This window comes from Homalodisca vitripennis, chromosome 5, assembly GCF_021130785.1.
Source record: "Homalodisca vitripennis isolate AUS2020 chromosome 5, UT_GWSS_2.1, whole genome shotgun sequence".
In the NCBI taxonomy this organism is placed as follows: Eukaryota; Metazoa; Arthropoda; class Insecta; order Hemiptera; family Cicadellidae; genus Homalodisca; species Homalodisca vitripennis.
The window spans coordinates 48,821,250-48,844,191 of record NC_060211.1 but is presented as its reverse complement, the minus strand read 5'-3'; the positions used below and the strand labels follow the sequence as shown (position 1 = coordinate 48,844,191).

The following is a 22,942-nucleotide window of genomic DNA, read 5'->3' as shown; positions in this document are numbered from 1 at the left end:
GAAGTGTGGTGAAGAATTGTGAAGCAAACCGGATATGTCCGGACATTTGCCATCGTTCAGTAATTTTTTGTATCACTGAGCGATGATAAATGCCCGGATATTTCCTGTTTGCTTCAGATTCCAAGAAAACAGTGTGAATCAGAAAATTGAAGTGTTAATTATGACATTGACAATTTAATACAATATTGCTAATTGTCAGGATACTTAAGTCATATCCATAAGTTATTCTACTTCAGATAACTTCTTTCAAGTACAATTTTATTTCTACACACTGCTCAAGATAAAAATCCTAATCCTAAGGATTTTCCCATGTTTTTTTTTTTACTATACAGAAATTAGGTAGCAAATTAATTAAATCATAAACATTGTTTTCACAAGTTATACGTTAAAAAAAATTAATTTCTCTCCTTATTTCGTTACATGAATTTATTTCTTTGTGGTATAAGGTTTTTTAATATTAATTAGCGTTAAATTATTTAATGTTAACTATTTTATTTAGGATTGTATTATTTGAATATTATTGTATTACCATTTAATGTCGTATCAATTTTTCTGGGTTCAAGGTTTTCTTTTTTCAATAGAAAATATATATAAAAATAAAATTATCTAGAGCTTTTAATCTTGCTTTACTTATCTCGCTTATAAACTTGTCCCATATCAGAAGACTTTTGCTTGATTATAAGGAGTGTTTTTACCCATACGAGATATTACATGTACTTTAATAAAGACATCCTATAAATTATATATTAATTATTAATGGGATGAGGATAGGTTATACACATAGCAGCAACGTAGTTACTGAAATGTGTTTTCCCTCTACCAATGTTTACACATTAAAATAGTCAACTCTGTATATATATATATATATATATATATATTATATATATATATATATATATATATATACACACACACACACACACACACACACACAGAGTGTGCATTATTTATTACTTTTAAAATAAATTTACTTTTCTGTTAATTTTTAATTTCACTCTATATAATTTACTGCTTATTATTTGTGTTCTTAAGTTAAAACCTTACATAATTTACATATGTTCTCAATAAGGTATCTTCTATTTTAAAGAACTTTTTAAAACTTTCATTTGGGCTTTACAAATTTTTTTTGAAACGTTGACCTTACAATCTGGGGATTAAATAGGCTATGTAGTACATCGGTATTATCTAACTCCCGTTTTAACACACGAGATCTGGTAAATATTAGTTAATTTTAATATATTTATATTCGATTTGGTCAATATAAATAGCTAATTCTTGTGACATTTAAAAATTAATTTTTATTACAATAATATTCTATTTATTTAGTTTTCGATCCGTTCTAACCCAAGATAAAGCCTTTTCTGTATGATATTTGTTCACTGAGGTTTGTAAAATATTAAAGCACCTATAATTACAGTAAAGAAATATAAATTTTACACAAAATGAATAACCACTACTATCACTAAGGTTTCAAAATAAGGCGTCAATAAATTAGAAATATACGAGGATGGACACGAGATTTACAATTAACTTTAAGTCTGCAGGACACCTTATATCCTTTAGTTCAGTGTTTCTGATATAAACTTGCTATACTAATTAATTAAACAATTTGGGAATTCTTAACCTGGAATATGATGAAATATACATAATATTATCCCATGTAATACTAACACTTACCGTGTTTAATAAGCTCTACGTGTTTAAAGTTATTGTTTAGTCATTGTATTGTGTTTAAGTTATTGTAACCTCATTTCAAATAATATCCATATTTGATTGTTATTATTAATGATTATTATTTGATAACAATCAAATATGGATATTATTTGAAATGAGGTTTATTCAACGCCTGCACATCTTGATTTGTTAACCTTGTACAATAATTATGCACAGTTATTATGTACAGTTTTTAATTTGTGTTTAAAAACGTCAGGTAAAACCCTGAAACATAACCTTTCTTAAAATATTTATATTTATCGATTTTGGATTATTGGACAAGGAATTATAGGATATGATTTTTATAATATGTAGGCCTATTAAATATAACCTTCCTGGGTGATTCATAATACCTTGAATGTTTTATAATGAAATATCAAAATGTTTATTTAAGTATTATAGTATTTGCGTACGTGTGTCATCGTTATATGATTAAAACTAAAAAATTACTGAAAGATGGCAAATGTCCGGAAATATCCTGTTTGCTTCACAATCATTCCAACGTAAAAAAACAAACTCCAAACAAAGAGTTCTTGGAATACTTCGGTCTCGCCGTGGTAAACCAACCGTCTTCTGTCAACAGATGTTAATTTGAACCTGCCAATAAAACAAGTCTGCTAATATAAAAATGAGTTGAGAGTGGTGAGCCAGTAACTTTATTGGCTAATCAACAACCAATGTGGTAAAAAAATGATCAACCAATACGTCCTATCAATAGCTGGCTATAATATATTTTTCTCTCATTTATTTTATTAAATAGACTAATGTTATTATAGATGTACAGTGTATTCAGCAACATCAAATGTGAGTTTACTTCATTGGTTACGATATTGGCATAGCGCAAAATCCTCCTCCGCAGACTAATGGTTATAGTCTCGGCTGAAACTGAGAGATCACGGGTTCAAATCCCGGGAAGGCCAATCATGTGTAGACATGATAAATATAGTGAAGAATAACAAACAGTGTAGATCGAAGTAACATAGCTAACGCTGAGGTTTGAAAGAGAGAAAAATGTGAGTGTAAGCAGTGTTAACAATAACCGAACAAACAATAAATTTTACATACGTTACACGTCCCCAAACAAACGCATGCGATTAATAAATTTATCATTGCAATAACAATGATTTATCAATGCCTTATTTTGAAATTATAATGATGGTAGTGATTATTTAATGTTGTATAAAATTTATGTTTCCTTAATGTGATTATAGGTGTTTTAATAATTTTACAAACCTTAGTAAACAAATAGCGTACATAACGAACTTTACCGTGGTTAGAGCTGATGAAAAACAAAATAAAAAGTATATTTTTGTACTCAATGTTAAGTTTTAAATGTGAGGCAAATTAACTTAGAATTTTAACAGTTCCACATTCATTTTTAGATGGAACATTCGTATTTATAACGTGACCGACATTACTGAGGAGGGATGCGTAGGGAGCGGGGGGGGGGGAGACCTTGGTTTGGCCGGTTGATTACTGGTAGCCGTTCGGGCAGGGTTTATTAGTAAATGCGGGTCACGTCAGGGCAGACAGTAACGCAGAACACACACACACACCTATATTACATTAACGGGCGCTCTAGTGAGGCAGAGGGAGCTTCTGATTTCGTGGTACTACTACAGGGCAGGAGTTTGTTACATTAATTCGTGACCCGTTCAGTCAGATTGCAATACTCCTGTAACCTTACATACTGGAGGGCGCTCTGAAGTTTTTGAGGTTAATTCAAATTTTTAAATTGTCCAATAGGTTGAGTTTGATGGTGCAATCAATGTTGTGACATAAGTTGTCCAAAGTAGGTTATCTCGATGGACTATTGAACTACAGTAACATAATTACTGGAGATTTTCAAGTTTATGGAATGGAAATCCAAGAAGGAGTTGACAATGTTACCAATGTTTACGTAAATTGTTTATTTGATATTGATATTGTGGCAGTTAGACAATAAGATGACCAATGTAATACTAACTGTATTTGCAATGAATAAATGAAATGAAATGAAAAATGTCTTTATTAAAGAGACGGAGTAAATACGTATCTTAAATAAATCCTATTTCAGATATAATTAAAAAAAACTAAGCAGCTTTTTAAACACAATAAAAATAACATAAATTATTGAAAATCGACTACTAAGAAAGTTAAGATGCCATAATGCCATGTTAATATATTAACAAGTTATTATCATACTAGGAACGCTAACATTAATATTCTGAGAGTCTCCATTCAAATTCTTGGGATAGACTTTTAAGAATGTTACACCACAGAATGCTCTGTCACCTTCTTGGTAGAGAGTCCTGAAGACGACGAAGAATTTTAAGTGCTTACGTAGTCATACACTATTATTATTCAAACAACTTTATCTACAGGTAATGTGTTTTTAATTGTTTTTAGTAACAATGTATGACCTGTAACCCTTGATCTATAATCAAGGCTGTAAGGCAGCTGTTCTAGACATAGGCACTTCGAGATAAAGTAGAATTTCTTAAACAAATTCGTATCGTGTTTTGTCTATTCTTGTTTTTGTGGGATTGTGTTGTGTTTTATGTTCCAGCTTAATTAAATTTGGAAAATCTATGAAACTGTACCATGTTATTCCACTTCTTCACCTGACTTGGAGATATGTTTCGTCTTGTATCTGAGTAGGAACAAAAAAAGCTATATTTTGATTTGCCCGGATGTGACCCACGTCAAACACTAAACACTCTAAACTCAGGCATAACTTAATTTGAGACGATAAATATCAGAGTGTCTTTATTGACATTTAAAATTGTGTTTATTAAAAATAAACTGATACAGAGGAGTATCAAAGAACCCGAGGGAACGTAATGAGTCTTACCAACCCAATTCATCAAAGTGACCACAGACATGTGTACCTATGATGTACATGTAGCCTAACTATCTGAATTAAATGAGCTGTAAACTTGGAATTTGCATGCAGCCACATATTCTAGGTGCCAATTTGTATTGTATAAGCACACATTTTGGGTTTTCTTGAAATCCGTTGAAAAATGTTGTCTGAGAAACAAATTGATCGTCAGCCCGCCAGTTCTGGTGGAGGTCGAAATGGGAGGGTCTCAAAAGGGTTAGAAATATGAAATTATAATTTTCTTTCTTAGTTCAGATTTTCTTAGGTTGTCATTCTTAAAAACAACTATCAGACGCGTAAATCAACGTTATTTTAGCGGCAGTACCATATAGTAACCCTTACAGTTACTCTAATTCTCTTCATTTAGTTACCTGGCGATAATATATTAAATGTATCATGCTAGAAAAAATATAATCTTGAGCAAAATTATCTTGTAATATGTGTAACCCTTTTGATACCCTCTTGTCTTGACCTCCACCAAAGTTAGTACGGCTGACGATCGATTTCTTTTTCAGGAAAAATTCCTCTATCGATTTCGAGAAATTCGGAATGTGTGCTTATACAATGCAAATTGGCTCTCGGGCTCTCGGAATATGTGGCTGCATGCAAATTTCACGTTTACAGCTCATTTCATTCAGATAGTTAGGCTACACGTGTTACTATGTCTCATGTTACAATCTCATACGGCTGTGCTCAATTTGTTTTCAAATTGATATGTTCTAGATTTTCTCGTTGCCATCATGTTTACCAAAAGAACAATGTTAAAATATTAGAATTTTCCAATTAATTATAAAAACCAACAAAATACCCCCATAGACCAAGATGAACCCATGTACCATGTTTTGGGTCTCTAGGACCTTTCCATCCAGATTTATCACACAGACGTACGAATCGATTTTAAGAAGACTCTGCCGGGTTCCCATTTAAGTAAAAAGTGGGATTAATAAAAATGATGACATTTAAGATTAAATTTATGTAAAATAATTAACAATGAAAATGTTTTAACTAAACCAAACCAGATGTAAATCTAGCGGTATAAGCACAGAGGTTATCATACAAGTGTAAATAAATTAGTACCCAACCGTATGATTCAACAAAGTTTCACCATCACCTTTCCATAAAACATTTTGTTCTCAGAACTCTGCCTTCGATGCACCAAATGACATTGAAAACCAACAAAATTAAATAATAAACTAATAAACAAGTTTCCAAGAAATAATTTAACTATTATTCTCGGAACAAAGTTGAAATACAGGTATGAATTAATTAGCTAGACAATGTTGTTACGTAATTTATACCGCAACTCCAGTAACAACTTTTCACCTCGGTCCGCATTTTATCTTCACAGAGCTCTAACAAAGTAATATAAAATGCATTAATTATGAGAATGTATTCGTTTCTACCTGTGTTAAACGTGAATAGAAACCCAGTCAAAGGTTTGTCTTCTACGTCTACTGTGTAGGAGTGTCAAAGGTAAGTTACGAGTAGTACCAGAGCAGAATCTCCACTCCAGTATTCTCGCTGGAACTGCGACTGGAATCTCCAGCTACTCTACTCAAACAGGTGAACTCAACTTCACGTTCAAATACCAAACAACGACAGTAACTGCGGAATGTGTGTTTGTTTGTTGCCATCGACCAAATAACGCGACGTCATTCCTCATTTGAACCGACTGTATATTTGTGTTCGCGGGTCTCTGTGAATCGAAATATTATTTGAAAAAATTGTTGTAAATCTTTTTTATACTTTTTTATAAAATTGTTGTAGCGTTATCGTTATAATAATTCCTCTTTATCTGTAAATCAATGAATTTCATTGACGACAATGAGTTTACTTATATCATAATTATTACAATTCTAAAACATGAGCTAAAAAGAAAACCAAAATTATCAAACGGATCAGACATTTGTAATAAACCAATGCGAAGTCATAATATAGTTTTAAGAAATTCATCTAGCATGAACCAATAACAATAATTGATATTGTCTTGTCGATGCGTGGACTCTCTGTCTTTGATCATGTACTGAGATGGTGTATTGTGGCAGATCTGAATGTAGCAAGGACTGGTATTCAGGTCAACATAGTTTTGTGTTCTGCTAATCCATAATATTGTATTAGTTTTAAACGTGATGTTGTCTTAGATTATGATCACTTTTTTTGTGTCAGCCTTAGTTTTGTACTTCTCTGTAAAATGGAGTTTTCCGTATATAAATAAATAAAATAATAATAAAGGCCATTCTGTCCCCCTTCCTTTTTATTTCCGCCATCTTGTTTCTTTCTGCCGTGACGATTGCTACTTGCTATTGGCCTATGGTCAGTCGTAGGTGGTTGGTAGACGAATGCAGACGTATTGTGACCTGTATTATGTAGTTCATTTTTAATGATTAGTGTTGTGTATAGTTATTTATTAAGTGTTTTAGAGTCAGTGAAGTTGACACACAACATGATGGTTGTGACTCCTGACTTAGGCGTGCCACAACGCTTGGTATGATTTGTTTATTTTAACCTAGTTTGTTTATGTATTAGGTTAGTTATTTAGCTGAAGAATAGATCAGATTGCAGATCTCGAAACGCAGTGTTACTGATTTTTTTCACTGTACTCAATTTGTTTTCAAATTTATTTGTTCTATATTTTCTGGTTCCGATGGCAAATGTCCGCAAAACTCCTGTTTCCTTCACAATCCTTCCATCGTCAAAAATTAACTTCAAACAAAGGAATAATTACTAAATACAATATTTAGAAAAATGTGTACAACGTTTTAGCCTGTCACGATCTTTAATTTTTTCTTTAGTAAAAGACTCTTGCGTTAGAATTTATTTTCAATATATCCCTGAAATGGTAAAGTACGAGTATTCTAGATAATATAAAGGCATCTTGTAGCGAGATAACTTTTACCAAGAGAAGCGTCTAAAATAGCGAATATCCCATAATTCTCCCTACTACCAACATTGTTCCTCACAGTTTATCGGTGTTGCAGGAATTGAAGTGAATACATTTTCTGTCCATGTATATATTATGTGGTTAAAGGAAACTTGAGCAGGGCAAGTGACTTACGAATACATTCAACATTGTTCTGGTTAAAATTTACAGTGTAAAATGGTGAATATTGTTGATTTAGTTTCCCTTTTAAGATTATTAATTTTAATTCCTTTTTTGACAATGTAGATCGCCATCAAAACTGAAGATCCTGACAAATCTAAGAACTTACTGTATAATACGAGTGTGAAGTTTGTAATGGGTGAAGGTTAATCTTCTTTTTAAAAAGGTGGCATAAGTATCTTTTTTTAACGGTTAATGATTGCTAACCAAAATTAATTAGATGGATTCCGAACCATTAATGTTTCGTTTACCAACTAAGAGAAATCACAACATTAAAATGCGGGGTAATTTTTTGTGAACAATCCGAGGCTCTTGTCCGGAACCTTTTATAATATTACTAAAGGCTTAGTTTAGAGGATTATTCGTAAGCGTGCAAAAATACCTTACCCAGATCTGGATTCGAACCCGGGTCCTTGAGGATAATAAACTGCAACGGTAACCTCTCAACTACCTGCGACAGAGTACACATATAGGGATGAATACAGGCAATTATTACGAACACTCCACGTTTAAGTTGTCCGGATTACGGTTTAGCTGGCCAATCCATATATTTCATGTGAATAAATCCAATTGATCGTTTGAAGCATAAAACTACTAAGCCTACACTCTGTCGATTTACTATTTAAATATTTTAAACTGGTCTCAATAATAACCATCGGTATTGTGATTCCCATTAGCGACTGTTGTCACGTTCCCATTTTTAGCACATAGACTGCTCTGAAAGTAAAATTGGATTTTTGGCTTTTCAATCAAAACAGAGCTTCAATAGCTCGTTTAATTAAAATTTAGATCGAAAATGGCGGGAGAAATGAGATTGCAATTCAATTGAAATCAACAACTCGTGGATTGTGATTAAATTTGCCTGCGGTACCGCCGCACTCACGTTTTTTGTTGCGCGAATAACACAATAATTACATTACTTTATTATAAACTCACAACAATTTACCTTCATTTTATAGCAAAAAATTAATTGCTTCGTGGGCTGATATTATTAATAGATAAAATACGTCGCGGACCATTAAATTATAAGAGTGAATACTTTCAAGACTCGATTTTTCAAACTCAAAGGACTAAACCTTTTAAGCTAAAAGAACTCAAAGAAATACATTACTCTAAAACGTCTGCTTGCTGCATTATTGGTCCTTCATAATGTACAAAAAGAGGCTAATGTAAGCGCTGTGCCCAGCTTTTCATCTGTAGCTTTGACAACATTTTACTCAAAGCGCTACTTTAATATGTAAATAAAATGCAGCTTTAAATCGTGACTAAATAAAATATTATGACTTTTATTATTCAGTTCATAAAACGCCACTGTGTAATATATTGCTATGTTGTTGGGTTTTTATAAAGAAGTTTATATTCTAATTTCAACTGCAAGAATGACAGAACTATTTACTTTAATGTATTTTTAAATCAGTAAATATTTTTATAAATCAGCAATATGATCGTATAGGTATAACGACGATTGTATTTCAAAAGTTTTTAATAACTTAAGATGCAATACGTTATTTAATATAACTGTTTTACGCTATTATATCTATTGGTTCTTGTTAACTGAACAATGTACGCTATACCAGGGACACATTCGCAGTACAGTAAGTTTCCTTCAGTGACACAGACTTTAAAAAAGTAAATAATCAATACTATATCCACTTCTATAGGTTTAAAAATTATATAATGTTTATTTTATAGCGACGGAGTCAATTTATTACTTATTAATTAACTGGTACACTGCAGTAACTTGTGCTGCAGCGTAACAGCTTAAAATCACTTTATAAGCATTATTTATAAAGAATTTAAAGCACTTATAAACATCATATGTGTATCAGTGCTTTAAAGTCAAACATATGATGAAGTGAGACAATTCGAATGAATGAGAATGAGTGAAAATAGAAATTAATTGTACCTTTGAAATGGAACTAGACGGAAGAATGTATGAACAATTTTACATACTGCTACCAAAAAAGTGTTTGTATGGTTTTTATAATAAATGCCATACAATATTGTTTTTGTCTTCGCAAAATATTATTATTATTATTACGATATATTACAAAAACTTGTAAAAAACTTCGCTGAGGCTCCAAGCAAAATTTGAAGTCAGACAGACAGACATTCAAGAAAGACATTTTTACATCCCACAGGCAGAAAAAAGGAGATTGTGCCAGCTTGCTGGGTGATGACGCTCAGCCAAACCCCATGGAAGGCTATGCCGTGCACCATCATAAAACTCATTCTTAGCTATGTACAAATGAAGTTTCAAGCAACATTTCTACAGATGAAATCTGGATAGTTAGCATACATGTATTACTATTCCATGTTGTTGGACATAGTTTGTAATCCAATTGATTCATTCTGAGATTTCCTCGTTGCCATTATAATTACCCATAAGATCAATCTAAAAATCTTCGCTAACGCTTTGCCAAATTCCATAGAGTAACGCACCATCATCGAGTTGCCTATACAGAAATGAAACTTCATGCAAAATCTCAAGTCTGTAGGTCAGTTCAGTCTTGAGATATAGTGCAGACTGACAAGCAGAAATGAAAATTTTCAGTCCCTCTAGAGATAGGTTTCGCTAACGCTAGCAAAGCCAATCAAGCAAAGCTTCATTTACAACGTATTGACCGTAACAGCGCATGATTTATTTATCTCTAAAAATAATTTATCGTTGCGCTGAAGATACAGAGCATTTGTAATTAAAGTTATCATAAAGTGGAAATAATTAAAATTAGATTGACACTGAGCTCTGTTACATTATTACAAAGTTACTTAATTAGTAAAGTTCGTTATCAATAATACGGATTTCATTTACATTGAATATTTGTATTAGCTTGCTTCTAATTAGGGGTATGCTTAGTGAGTATTGATCATAGAGTGAATCAATATGGAGGAGGCAAGTTCAAACAAACTATAAACGCCTGGTAATTTTATCAACATTTTATTGATAATTATAATTATTTATAATTAATTATAATTAAGCCACCATTATTGATTAAGTTGATTTGTGAAGTACTCCAAAATATTTGAAATATTAATTTTGTGTTCAATCAATTGTCATTTTATAAAATTATACAGTACATTGATATTCATATAGAGACAACAATGTTTTATTATGAATGTCTAAATGAATAGTACAGTACTTCAAAGCCTCTCCCGCCAAATTTTCTGATGAACGAAACTCGATTTCTGTCGGACTGACTGTACACACGATAACTGTTGAACGAGTTGAACTAGAGGGTTAACATTCTGTGTCAAACGTTACCTCTACTAGTTGATGTAATTCATACTCCGTTCACCTACCGCTTTGATCTTCGAAACAAGCGAAGTTATTCCATCTTAAGCTCTACGACAGCTCTTTGATCTCAGATATCTTTACACCTACCTGAAGAGATCTAAAAGGTCGAAACAGCAAGTACCTTAAGTAGTAATCTTTTTGTTGCAGATGGATTCTAAATCTTTGAACGCAATTCATCCAACAGGGTCCAACGAATAATGCTGACGAAATAGCCAGTCGGCGAAAAGTCGTTTAAATTGTACTTGCGAAACTAGTTCTATACTAATTCCATTATTTGTTGGAATGAAATGATTATAATGATTTGAATTCACCAAAAACAAGCAACTTGTTGGTGGGATCTTTTGGATCTGGTCAGGTAGATGCAGACCTCAAATTTCAGAGGTTAAACCTACGACAGCTTCAGATGGAACAACTTCGGTTGTTTCGAAGCTCAAAACGGAAGGTGCATTGCGTATGGATCACACCAACTACCTTAATTACCCTTCCCACTATACAAAATATTTGGATTGTGTCCAACCTATTTATTACCTCAACTAATATTACGCCAGCGTTAAAAATCCACCGGGAGTTCCAGTTTATATCTGTAAAAAAGTTACTCTAACTACATTGGTCTCATGGGTAACCATGTTAACCACGAGTGAACACAAACTAAATACACACAAATTAATACATGTGAGAAGTTACTTTTTTGGATTTGTTAATTTCATGGCTTGGATATTTTAGTATATCCTGCAGTGCATCTCATAGTAAGTTAAACGGTAAAGGGCTATTTTAATGTTTTTTGTTGACTAGGCCTACTATTAATGATGTTGGGACGAACGAGCATGGATTTCATGTTTGTTGGTTGGAAGGTACTTACTTAGGTATTTTCTCATATCTCTTGATTCTCATGAAAAGGGACCATAACTCGTGTTCGTGTCTGTTAAGTGTAATATTTAATCGATTTAAACTAACTATCCATATTCATGAAATTTGGAACATGGTAACAATGTTATATAAATACAGTATATGTATACGTATATGAGTGATTGCGTATGCACAGTGGAATCTATTAAATCTGAATGAATACCTTCTACTTGGAAATAACTGGAGTTTGTTACTAAATAATTCAGTCATTACTCATTTACTTGCATGATTTTGCAGACGAAAGTGAACTCGGTTTGTGTTTACTTGTGTGTAGAACATGTACAAGGAAACGTTACAATAAATTTTACCCATTGCAAAATCTAGAGTTATACTCAAAACATTATCATATGTTTAAATTAGTCCAAGACGAAGTGTAATTGGCTGAGCTATTAGCGGAGTCTCTCCACCAACTGATGACGAAATCAGACACCTACATGTACGTGTGTATGTCTGTACGCACGATAACCTACCAACGAGTTAACTTGGAGGGTTTAAATTCGGTGTGAAACTCCTTCTCTACTACTCAACATCTACGATAAATATCGTACCATTGGGAGGCCTCTCCAGTCCAGGATGTTGTCCGCTAAGGTAAAAGTGATGCCTCCCACGCAGGTGCGCGTTAAAACCTTGTTTAATTAGTTACTTACATAACAGATTTAAAACAGCATTTTTAATCAATTTATTTTAGCAAAGGCAAGAAGAGTTGTTTCAAATTGGTTTTTAGAAAAAGGGAATTTAAAAAATGCCTTTGTATATAATTTCTAATTAACTAGTTATTAAATATTTCCAAAAGCTTATATCATTACTTTTGTAAATAATTAATTTCGCATTCCTTGCTCTTTAGTAATAAAAGTTATTTTATTTTTCTGTTAAATAAATTTGTATCATTTTCTAATATTTTTAAACTTTTAAATAAAATATCGAAACATATGACCTCAACTTGATTCAAAATAAAATTAATCTGAGTTGTCGAGGTCTAGGAATGTATTTTACCTTGTATTATGATTATAATTAGGCTTATTCTTTCATATTTTTATTTACTTAACAATTTAAAAAAATACTATATATAAAGTTAACAAACGTCTACTAGGTAGAGTACTCAGTGTCAGTAACTCCTTGAATGTATTTTAGCATAACCCTCTCAGTTGTTATTTCTTCACTATTCTTACGAATCCATTTAGCAAAAAGGAATTCTGAAATGCATTATTAGTCCAAGTTCGCCGAGTTATACCAGTCCAATTTATTTTGTTAGGCCAACGGAAGGCTCTCTTAGGAATAGGAAGTAACTGCAAGCTCTCCTCGAGAGAAAGACGGGTTTCTCGGCAGCCAATCAGTTTTTGTCAGAGAAGGAAATGGAAAGCGCAAACAAAACGTAATTGTGACTTAAGTACTTCTGGGAATGAAGTGATCTCCGAGGGAAATCTCTGGAGAATGTGTATTATTCCGGGAAACTATATCACGTGCACCGGGAATATTCATTCTCCACTTTTAACGTAATTTATAATACACGAAGATTGTAAGACAGCTGGGTTGAGAGCTTAAATATTCATTGTTATAATGAGGCACAAATATAGATTGTTATTTTGAATGTAAGATTATTTTTAGTGAGTATATTCACCATTACACTTTGTGTTTTATAAGTTTAAACTAGTAAACCATTACTTATGTCTCACTTAAAAGTCACAGGAAGACTTTCTGTACAGTATACATTACACGATCAGCCAGGAACCCTGATATTAAAAAACGAGCAGTTAGGCAGTTGCCCCACAACGGACAATATCCTAGCCCAAAGGGCGATTCCCAATGCACCTACGATTACCATTTTCAGTTTCGATATAGAAGTAATAGATTTTCACATCAAACTACAAAACTCTTGCTCAACTTGTTTTAAAGTTATCATGCGTACAGGAAGACAGAAATCAGATTTTATCAACCGGCTGGAGAGCCTTTCAAACGCTCAGCCAACTGGTATTATACAGCAACTGCTACAAATATTGACACAATCCCATGTGATAATAAAGCAATGTTTTATGCTCCATCAGAAAAGGCTTTCCATTTCGAATTGTTAAACGTCAATCAAATAATCTAATATACACCTATCTAGTTCCTAGGCGGTGAAACAAGAGGAAGATGCGAATGTTGAGTTTAGCTACAATACACCTGCCTCTTAGTGCAGCATCTGAAATCTGATTCTGTCGCAAACTTGACTCCTGAAATCTAGAGTTATGTTCGTCTGAAAGGGATAAAAAAATAGTCGGCAACGAAGAAGCGAACTTTTTGCATCGATTTGACATCAGAGACACCTAGACTACATAGACTACAAAATATAATGCACTCTACGTGTAGAGGTAGTCTCATTGTCTCATCAGGTGCACATATATATTTTAAGCGACCACAACAAAGATATATCTTTTTACAAGATCAATGTAAAAAATGGCAAAGGGATCTTTTAAGATATTTAAAGGTGCTTGCTTACTTCAACATGTGAAATTTTAATGAGTCCAACATAACATTTTATTTTTTCTATATATCGAAATCGAATAAGATAGCATTCCACAGAATTTCACCAAATTAATTTTAATGCTTTTTTAAAACTGTCTGAAAAGGGGGACATTTACTGTTTTAAAATGTAAGCTCACCCTAAAGTAACTGAATACGATCCGAAAGGTTCCTTTAAGCTAGAAATACCCCCATATTATTTTCCTCCACGCGTTGAAAACCAGATGAACTTTTTCACCAGACTGTACATGACGTTATGCTAAGTACCATAAAGTAAACGTGGCTCTAAATAATGCACTGATGCAGTTATTACTACATTGACTGCGGCACAGCCCCCTGCGGTACCCTCCTCAACGTGCCGTAATTGCTGGCTGGCAGTATCTCTATAGAGCCGCTGTGAAGGTAACGAGCTATAACACTCTTGTCTGTACGGAGACTGCAGTGCTGAGGCGTCTTACTCAATATCATAACCCCATCACGGCTTCATTGAGACACTATGAGTTTTTCGCTTTATGCCGTTTATAGAGATGGAATAGACGAAACCTCTGGCATTGTCCATGGTGAATACCATTTTATCTAGTTTATTATATCTAGAAACAGGTGTTTCGATTGAGCCTTTTAAGGTGATTATGGATAAAATAGCTCGTAGAAAGGTGAAATAAATGTAAACACCTTTTATCAAGCATTATCCTGGGGGTTTACTTCTTTTTTTGGTGCCTACATCCACCGAAAAGAATTTCAATTCACTTTTATCACTATTTTCTTCTTGACCACTACGATCTTTCAGCAACTGGTTCCAACGCGTACAGAAAATACTTTTATAATTTACTAAAATATAAAATATGTAACCTTCGTGAGAAAATAAAGAAAATGAGTCTAATACGTAATTAACTGTAATAAATATGTTAAAGTAGTGGAATAATGATTTTGATACTACTCTATACATTTAGATGATTTTACTGTAATGAATAGGTACACCGTATTTCGACTTGTGTAATAAAATTAACTGAATTAAATAAGAACTAAGAAAACTGGTCACTAGACATCGGAAACAGTCGATGATTCAGAGGACAGGCCGACCATTAAAGTTGTGGTTGCGCGTATGACAGCGCGTGGGGAAGTTGTGCCTACCACAGAACACAGTAAACCTACTAAGATGCTATGAATAGCATGCAAAAACAGAAATAAATGCAAATGAGTGACTAATAAAATAAAATAAACATTTTTTTAATTTTTTTCTGTTTTAAAACATAAGTTGTGTAACACATATTATTTGATTTTGTTACAAATATAATAGAGTAAACGTATACCATGTCTTAGCAGAGGATTTTAATTTGTTTACTTAGATGATTTGGGATGGAGGTGCCGTGAATTAGACAAATATTTACATAGTTTGCATAATATAGACGTAGACAGTTTATCTTGTTAATAACTAAGTATACCATTAGCTCATAAGACGTATAAATTCATCAATGATTCAAGAATCAGGAGTGTTTTGAGTTTCAACAACTACGTGCAATTGATGAAGTTAGATTTTTTACTTGAAAGAAAACATTAAAAGATAGATAGATATAATTAGATAGCTTACCTAGATATGTTAGTTAAGCATATACATACTGTGACATTTTGTTATAACTTATAGGCTATTGTAATAATAGAAAACAAGTATTTTTATTAATTTCCCTAATGGGCCAACAAGAAAAATGTTTACACTAATTAGCAATATAAATAAATAAGTTAATAAATATATAAAAAATTAACTTAAAGTGCTTATATATCACGTCAAGTACTAACAAACTAAATAAAATAATATTTTCAATGGTGTATTTTAGTACATTTTCTAAACAGTTTGATTCTTATAAGGAAAACTTTGTTTATTTTTGAAACCTAATAATTTTTTCTTTATTTGAAACCTAACCTCAAAGTGATATTATTATTACGTATCAATAATATGATTAAACTGAAAAATAAAATAAAATAAACCAATTTAACTGTATTATTATGTTTTTGTTAGTATTTAATAAGTAAGACAACAATGCAACTCATTGTTTAAAATTCATTATTGGTGAAGGATATATTTGAAAGGATAGTAGGATTTCTTCGAACATTTGCCATGTTCTTTGGTTTTACACCTGATGAAGAGGGGCATTCCAACACTCGAAACGTAGTGTAATATTTTTTCTAACATATAACATTGAAAAATGTCTGAAATCTTACTATCCTTTCAGTAATGGAAATACATATTCTTTACTATATGATTACATCAAGCCAGGTATGGCTATTTAAAATTATTAAAAGAACCCAAACATTTTGATACACGAAAATAACTTATAATGAGTTTGTGTGTCTGTGTCTGGTAAAAGCCTATAGCAGTAATGTGTTTGATAATAAATGTACGTACTGTTCACATACAACAGAAAACCATTAGAATAAAAACAAACAACGGAACGTTAACGTGTAATGCCTTGAGGGAGATAAAATTACCGACTCTATCATATTAATTTTAAATATAACTATATTTCCATTTCATATAAATTACGAGGAATAATAAGGTTTTTATTATCACTCAACAAAATTTGATGAAATCTCTTGGACCTATCATCACAGTTTGTATTTATTTAGTCATTTTATAATCCTGTGTAATACGTCACTTATTATGAATACATTACAGATGTATTAGAAAGGGAATATCCTTATTTATTAAATATAAATCTAAAATAAACGAAAGCTTCAGTTTCAAAGTTAATACTACGCAATATTCGGAAATTAATGTCAAACCTTGTAAATTTTAAGAGACCAAGATGAAAAATGTGTGTTAATGTACATAAACAATGTGTTTGTATGTATAAATGTGACATATTTTTAACCTAAAAAAATGAAGCGAAACTGATGTTTTTATGGCGTAAAGGTAGGAGTTCAATTTATCAAATTTTATGTAAACCGGACTGAACATTTTAATAAAATACGTCCCAGCCCTGTAAGACCCATATCTGAGATATCAGACAAAATATGCAAAATTGCAAAATTCGGTCTCGAAAAACGTGGTTTCGAATTATTAAATGGGTAATAAACACGCACAATTAAAAAAGAAAATTTGTTCCAAGAATTTAATTCTGAAGAGAATGGGATAAAATAGGCCAAATACAATAATTAATTAATTAAAAATTAATAAACAAAGACAAAGTTTTAAAACTTAATGTTTAATTAATTCATACATACGAAAGATAAGACATAAGTATACATAATGTTATAGCTGTATACATAATTTATTGCGTAAGGAAATCACATGATTTTTTTATTTTTTATTTCTTTGCATCATTTTCTTAAATAACATTTACCGTAATTGACAGTATTATTTTCAGTCATAAATAATTTTTTTGCACCCCATTCATTTTTGAATAAATTCATTGAATTACTTCGCTGGAAAGACATAATAAATATCTGTATATGATTCATACTTTCACAGAGAGCACAACCTGTTACAAACATAAACACGTAGTATAATGAGTATAATGATATGCAACACTTAACAACTGTTACACCAATCACTGTTTATGATAGCTACCTATTACATGGCGTATCTGTCGATACTGTATTGCCCCATTAGCTATTGTTATGATGTAATGTAATAGTGTTAATAGTTAACTACCTCGCAATAAGCGATCACTGTTTAATTTTGTTGTTGATGAAACATTAGACATTATATAATTCTTGCAAAAACATAAATAAGGAAAATGTGTGTATAACGAATATTTATTATCTCCTTATCCAGCTATTATCTAATATTGTATCAAATTTTATTATTTCTAAAGCAGTGACATTTTTGGAATTCACACTAAAATATCGTTTGCTATTCATAATAAATATACTTTTACTATTGAAGTTTACATTCATAGAATTGCAAAGTTATCCCTATTTCTTTACTCTTTTGTGTAACCCTTATCTTTTAACAGAAAAAAGTATTTAATCATTTAGATGTGATGTTACTCTTATTTGGAAGTAATTTTTAACCTCAGGGAAAAAGTGTTTTATAGAAGAGAGCAGTTACATTATATGGCACCAAATTTGCTCATTTAGGAGTGGAAAATGTGCTCCAACTTCGTGTAAAGTTACTCCTTTGTTTTACGTTACTTGTTTACTTACTTTTTAACATTACGTTAGTGACGAAAGACACTATTTACCTTAAAAAGCCATAAATATGTAAGATTTTAACCTAAAGGTGCACAATTAATATTCTTTTGATGAACATAAACTCAAAATGCGTCATGCACGTTTATATACGCAACGTCCTGAAGTTAGGATACATATTATTCCACTGGATGTGTAATTATTGAATTATTATAATTATGTGTGAGTGTATGATAATCACACAAATGTACTTCGTTAATTAAACAAACAATAAAGTAAAGGTTATGCGATATTTTGTAATTTGTCGCGGTTACGTTATTACTACAACAATATTGGTTTAGTAAGTTTCCTGTTTGATTAAATAGGAGTAGTACTATATTGTTAGCCGTTACAATTTCCGTAGACAAAATAATTAAAAACCTTTCAAAAACATCAAATTAATATCGCAAATAAATGAAATCAAAAGACGTACTGTTCCGTCGCTACAAAGGTAATTTTACGAAAACTGCGTTTTCACTACAAATTGTTTTTACCTTCATCCCAATCCAAGCTACGAGAAAGGAAACCCGTCTTTCAGCTCACTCCCCCCGTTAATTCGCTTTTGTTTGTTTATGAGGCCAATATTCATTAACAGAAGATTAGTGTTATGAATAATTACAAGGTACATGCACAACCGACATCGGGTCAGCGTGGGAACTTCGCGTTCACTTCTCTACGGACTTCAGCCTCATGCTCCGACGACTTCCTCTCCCTCGGTAGATCTGATAATCTGTCTGTGTATCTGCATGACAGGGCGCTTTTAATTCGGCATATGTTACGAGAACCATTCTGAATAATTTTATCGGTTCTGAAACCATCGTACTTTTCTCATGCGATGTAAAATTACACTAGATAGTCCACAATCCAACATCACGACTGTAAGATTTTGTGAAAACTACACAATTAAAACAACCTGTTTGCAGACTCTTTACAATTGCCTCGCTTCTTTCACATTTCACGTGTAAATGTTAAGGGCTGCGCTTCTGTTCAGAGGGGAAGTTTTCGCTTCTGCACTCCCACTCATACTTGTTTTCTTCTGCTGTACAATTCCTCCATTCATATTGCAGCTTCTCTCGAAAAGTTAGTCAGACCTCTGAACTTCACTTTGACACGGTGCCTTAGGAAGTAACGCTATACTCGCTAGCTGGGGCTTTTTCTAAATTTCTAAATCAAGAGGACTCATTGGATTTTTTTGAACATAGTTTCTAAATAATTTAGCCACATAACTTAAACAGAGCGTCCCTGACTTAGCCAGGTGTGTGGTGTACATTAGGACACACAAAAACTATTTTAAATCAAATCTCATTTCAGATCTTCGAAATCTTCTGCATAACATGTTTTGTCCATTTCCTACTCATCATTAAAGAAATAATATTAGTGTTTTTTACTAAAACAAATATACACTGTAAATACTTTTCAGTTAACATAGTTCATGCTTAATGAGACAAGATATGTAAATCATAATGCAAAATAGTATTGAACATTTTACGACGCTTCAAAATACAATAATTTATTTTTGTTGCGTTTCTCTGTTTGGTTGAGGATATTAAGACAGCGCTAAGCAAACCCCTTCTAAACTTTATTTATTTATTTAGTTTTTTTTTATTTGAGTTACCAATATTTTTTATCTGTCTTGACAGTTAACTAACGAATGTGAGGTAAATTTGTGCTTCTCGTCAATTTACTGCCGACCGTTTCGTAAATGTAGTAATTTTCAAAACCTATTTATTAATAGGACCTTGTCATTAAATAAGTGGACTTACTAGATTTTATTTATAAGTTTGTATTATTCTAGATAATCAATTATTGTACACCATTTAAACCTTTATATTTAATCTTCAAATTTTAGAGCCCCATGTGACGTTATGATGGGTATCAAGGAACAATTCTTATGTGACTTTATACTTATTTTTACGTTTATGGCTTTCACTTTCAAAAGGCGGATTATCATTTAATATCAGGCCATAGAAGTGATCAAATGTCAGGTTTTATACAAGCTTTAAAGTTAAGTTCTTGACGGCTAAGCTTTACCTAAGACAATGTTGTGTTATTGATCATGGATTCCTGGTATACCTTGTTTTTTAAGACAGCAGAAAAAATATTATTAACTGCGATCCTTGTGATTAAGCGGGAAAAAAGATTATTTCAAAGATTTCCGTCACCCTTAATAAATATTAGAGGCCTCGAGTAAAATAACTGTAGACAAATCCAAAATTTGGCGTATTTAAATACATTTACTGGACACGAAGGTCATTGTAAATGCCGTAAGGTAAATTACAAGACGTATGGCCAAATATGTAAGGCCGCGTTAAAGGAAGATGTTAACTGATAAAAACCCCTGAGATTAAATGATAAAACTTACAGGAACAAATTAAAAACTAACATTAAAATGTCTTGATTACAGAGAATTTACATACACATATCTTTAATGTTGCTCCCATGCATGTCAAATTCTTCCAGTGGCATGTTTTGTTTTTCATTTATGACTTAAGGGGGTTAAATAAAATTTTTAATTAAAAATAATCTAAGAAAGTTTCATGTTCTGAAATATTTTTTTCTTAGTGACATTATTTTTTTATAAATAAAAACATGTCACTCACTCCTTGAGGCAACAACTAATGTAAATGCTGTAAAGAGTTTATGCTGCATGAGCTAAATGCTGTATATATATTTAGGATATCGATGGACTATTTCAATGGTTTTCCTAATCAAATCAAATTTAAGAACAAATGTTTTAATTTTGTGCGGTCAATATAAAAAGAAATACACATTTCATCTGTTCGAATATTCAGGACATTTGTTGGTGTATTTTGTTCTAAATAAATGAATCTACATCTGTTATGAGAATTACTCGAATATAATAACATAATTAAATTTAGCAAATGTTTAAGTGCTAAAGTATTTGTATTAGTATTTTGCTAGTGTCATACTTTTGGCAGACTCTGTATATAATCAAATTTAAAATGCGCGAAACCAATTTCTGAGGTATAAAAACCACGACACACATGCATTCGTTGAAACCTCAATAATTATTGTATAACACCACTTTATAATTATTGATTAGTTTCTTTAATTAATGCAATTTATTTCATATATTTTGCAATTTTATGGTTATGAATGTATTTACGAAAACCACTCTCAACTGTAATAAGTCGATTCTACGAATTAAATAATACAGTGAATTTCTCTTTCCATGTCTCAAGTCTATGACACTTCAAAATTATAAATATTTCTTTCTCCCAGAAGCATAAAACCACAGTCCCGCAATCGTTTTGCAATGCCGTTGGCGGGTAAAAGCGAGGCAGTGAGCCCGCCAAACGGGTAGAGACATAGTCTAAATTTTAGTAGTAATAACTATTTTACACATTCTAAAGTCGTGAACATTATCTGAGTTCAACTTATTCTTTTAATTAGTATTTCTATACATACAGCTCATGAATTTTTTTCGCTAACCTCATTTTTTTGCACTGTCGTTTATTTTATGTTCCTCATTATTTATTTAAAGGAATAATAACTAAACCCTATTTGATTTGAATATAGCAGGGAGTTCAGGTTGAGATTAGTATAGGGTTGTATTCTGTATCAATATTTTATACGATTAAATTTTTATTTAAAACTTTGATTTTGTCCGATGTGGAAGCATTATACTCGTATATTACTTACTACCTTTAAAACTATTTAACTTTTAAATATATAGTAACTCGGATATGGTTACAGTTTTTAATTTTAAAATATACATGAGAAAAATGCCTTTAGTGATGTTATTTATTTTACCGCCCTGGTCTTCATAAGGCATGCGCGATAATAGGGAATTAATTTTTGTTTTTAAACTTTAATTTGTTAATAACAAATCAATGCGCATTATAGTTATTTATATACAGGCAAACATCGAAATAATTTGTTTTGAAAGTTTTCTAAAATTGAAATTAACTACATAAACAGTAAAAATCTTACGTTTATTTATACTAAATTAATTAACATACAATTTAAATAAAACAGTTGACAATAAAAACGTGATAAGGCATGCACTGTAAACGTACTTGTCTGTTTAGCCGCCAAGCAGCGCGCCACCGCTTTGCCACATCCGTATCCGCACAGGTTCACAGCGACACTGCTCCTTCTGTCACTTGTGTAGTTACTGACTTGCCGTGTAGAGCGCACCTCTCACCGACTGCTCCTCCGTAGTACCACGGATTACCGCTACACAGCGCTACTCTATATAAACTTAAATACTGCAGGTACAAAACAAGTTAATTTGTTAGAATTGTTTACATTACACCAGATTATATTATATTTATTCAAGTAATAAAAGACTTATAGAGGCTGCTGATACTTTTAATCCCACCAGATCTGAACGCCTCAATCATTTTTATGCCCTTATTATTAGGACTTGATAGAG

The 22,942-nt window shown here is 32.0% G+C and overlaps 1 protein-coding gene across 5 annotated transcripts in view; it reads right to left on the bottom strand.

The window, feature by feature from the left end:
* The window catches only part of LOC124362122, a 173,555-nt gene extending 150,838 nt beyond the window's left edge, over positions 1–22,717 (bottom strand). For 3 of the 5 annotated variants that reach the window (XM_046816332.1, XM_046816331.1, XM_046816336.1), the window contains exon 1: positions 22,584–22,717. The gene's annotated coding sequence lies outside the window, so the exon portion shown is untranslated. Of the gene's footprint in view, positions 1–8,063; positions 8,128–22,583 lie in introns of all 5 variants that reach the window. The other 2 variants (XM_046816335.1, XM_046816333.1) reach the window with 2 other exon arrangements.
* Between the last annotated feature and the right edge of the window lie 225 nt (positions 22,718–22,942).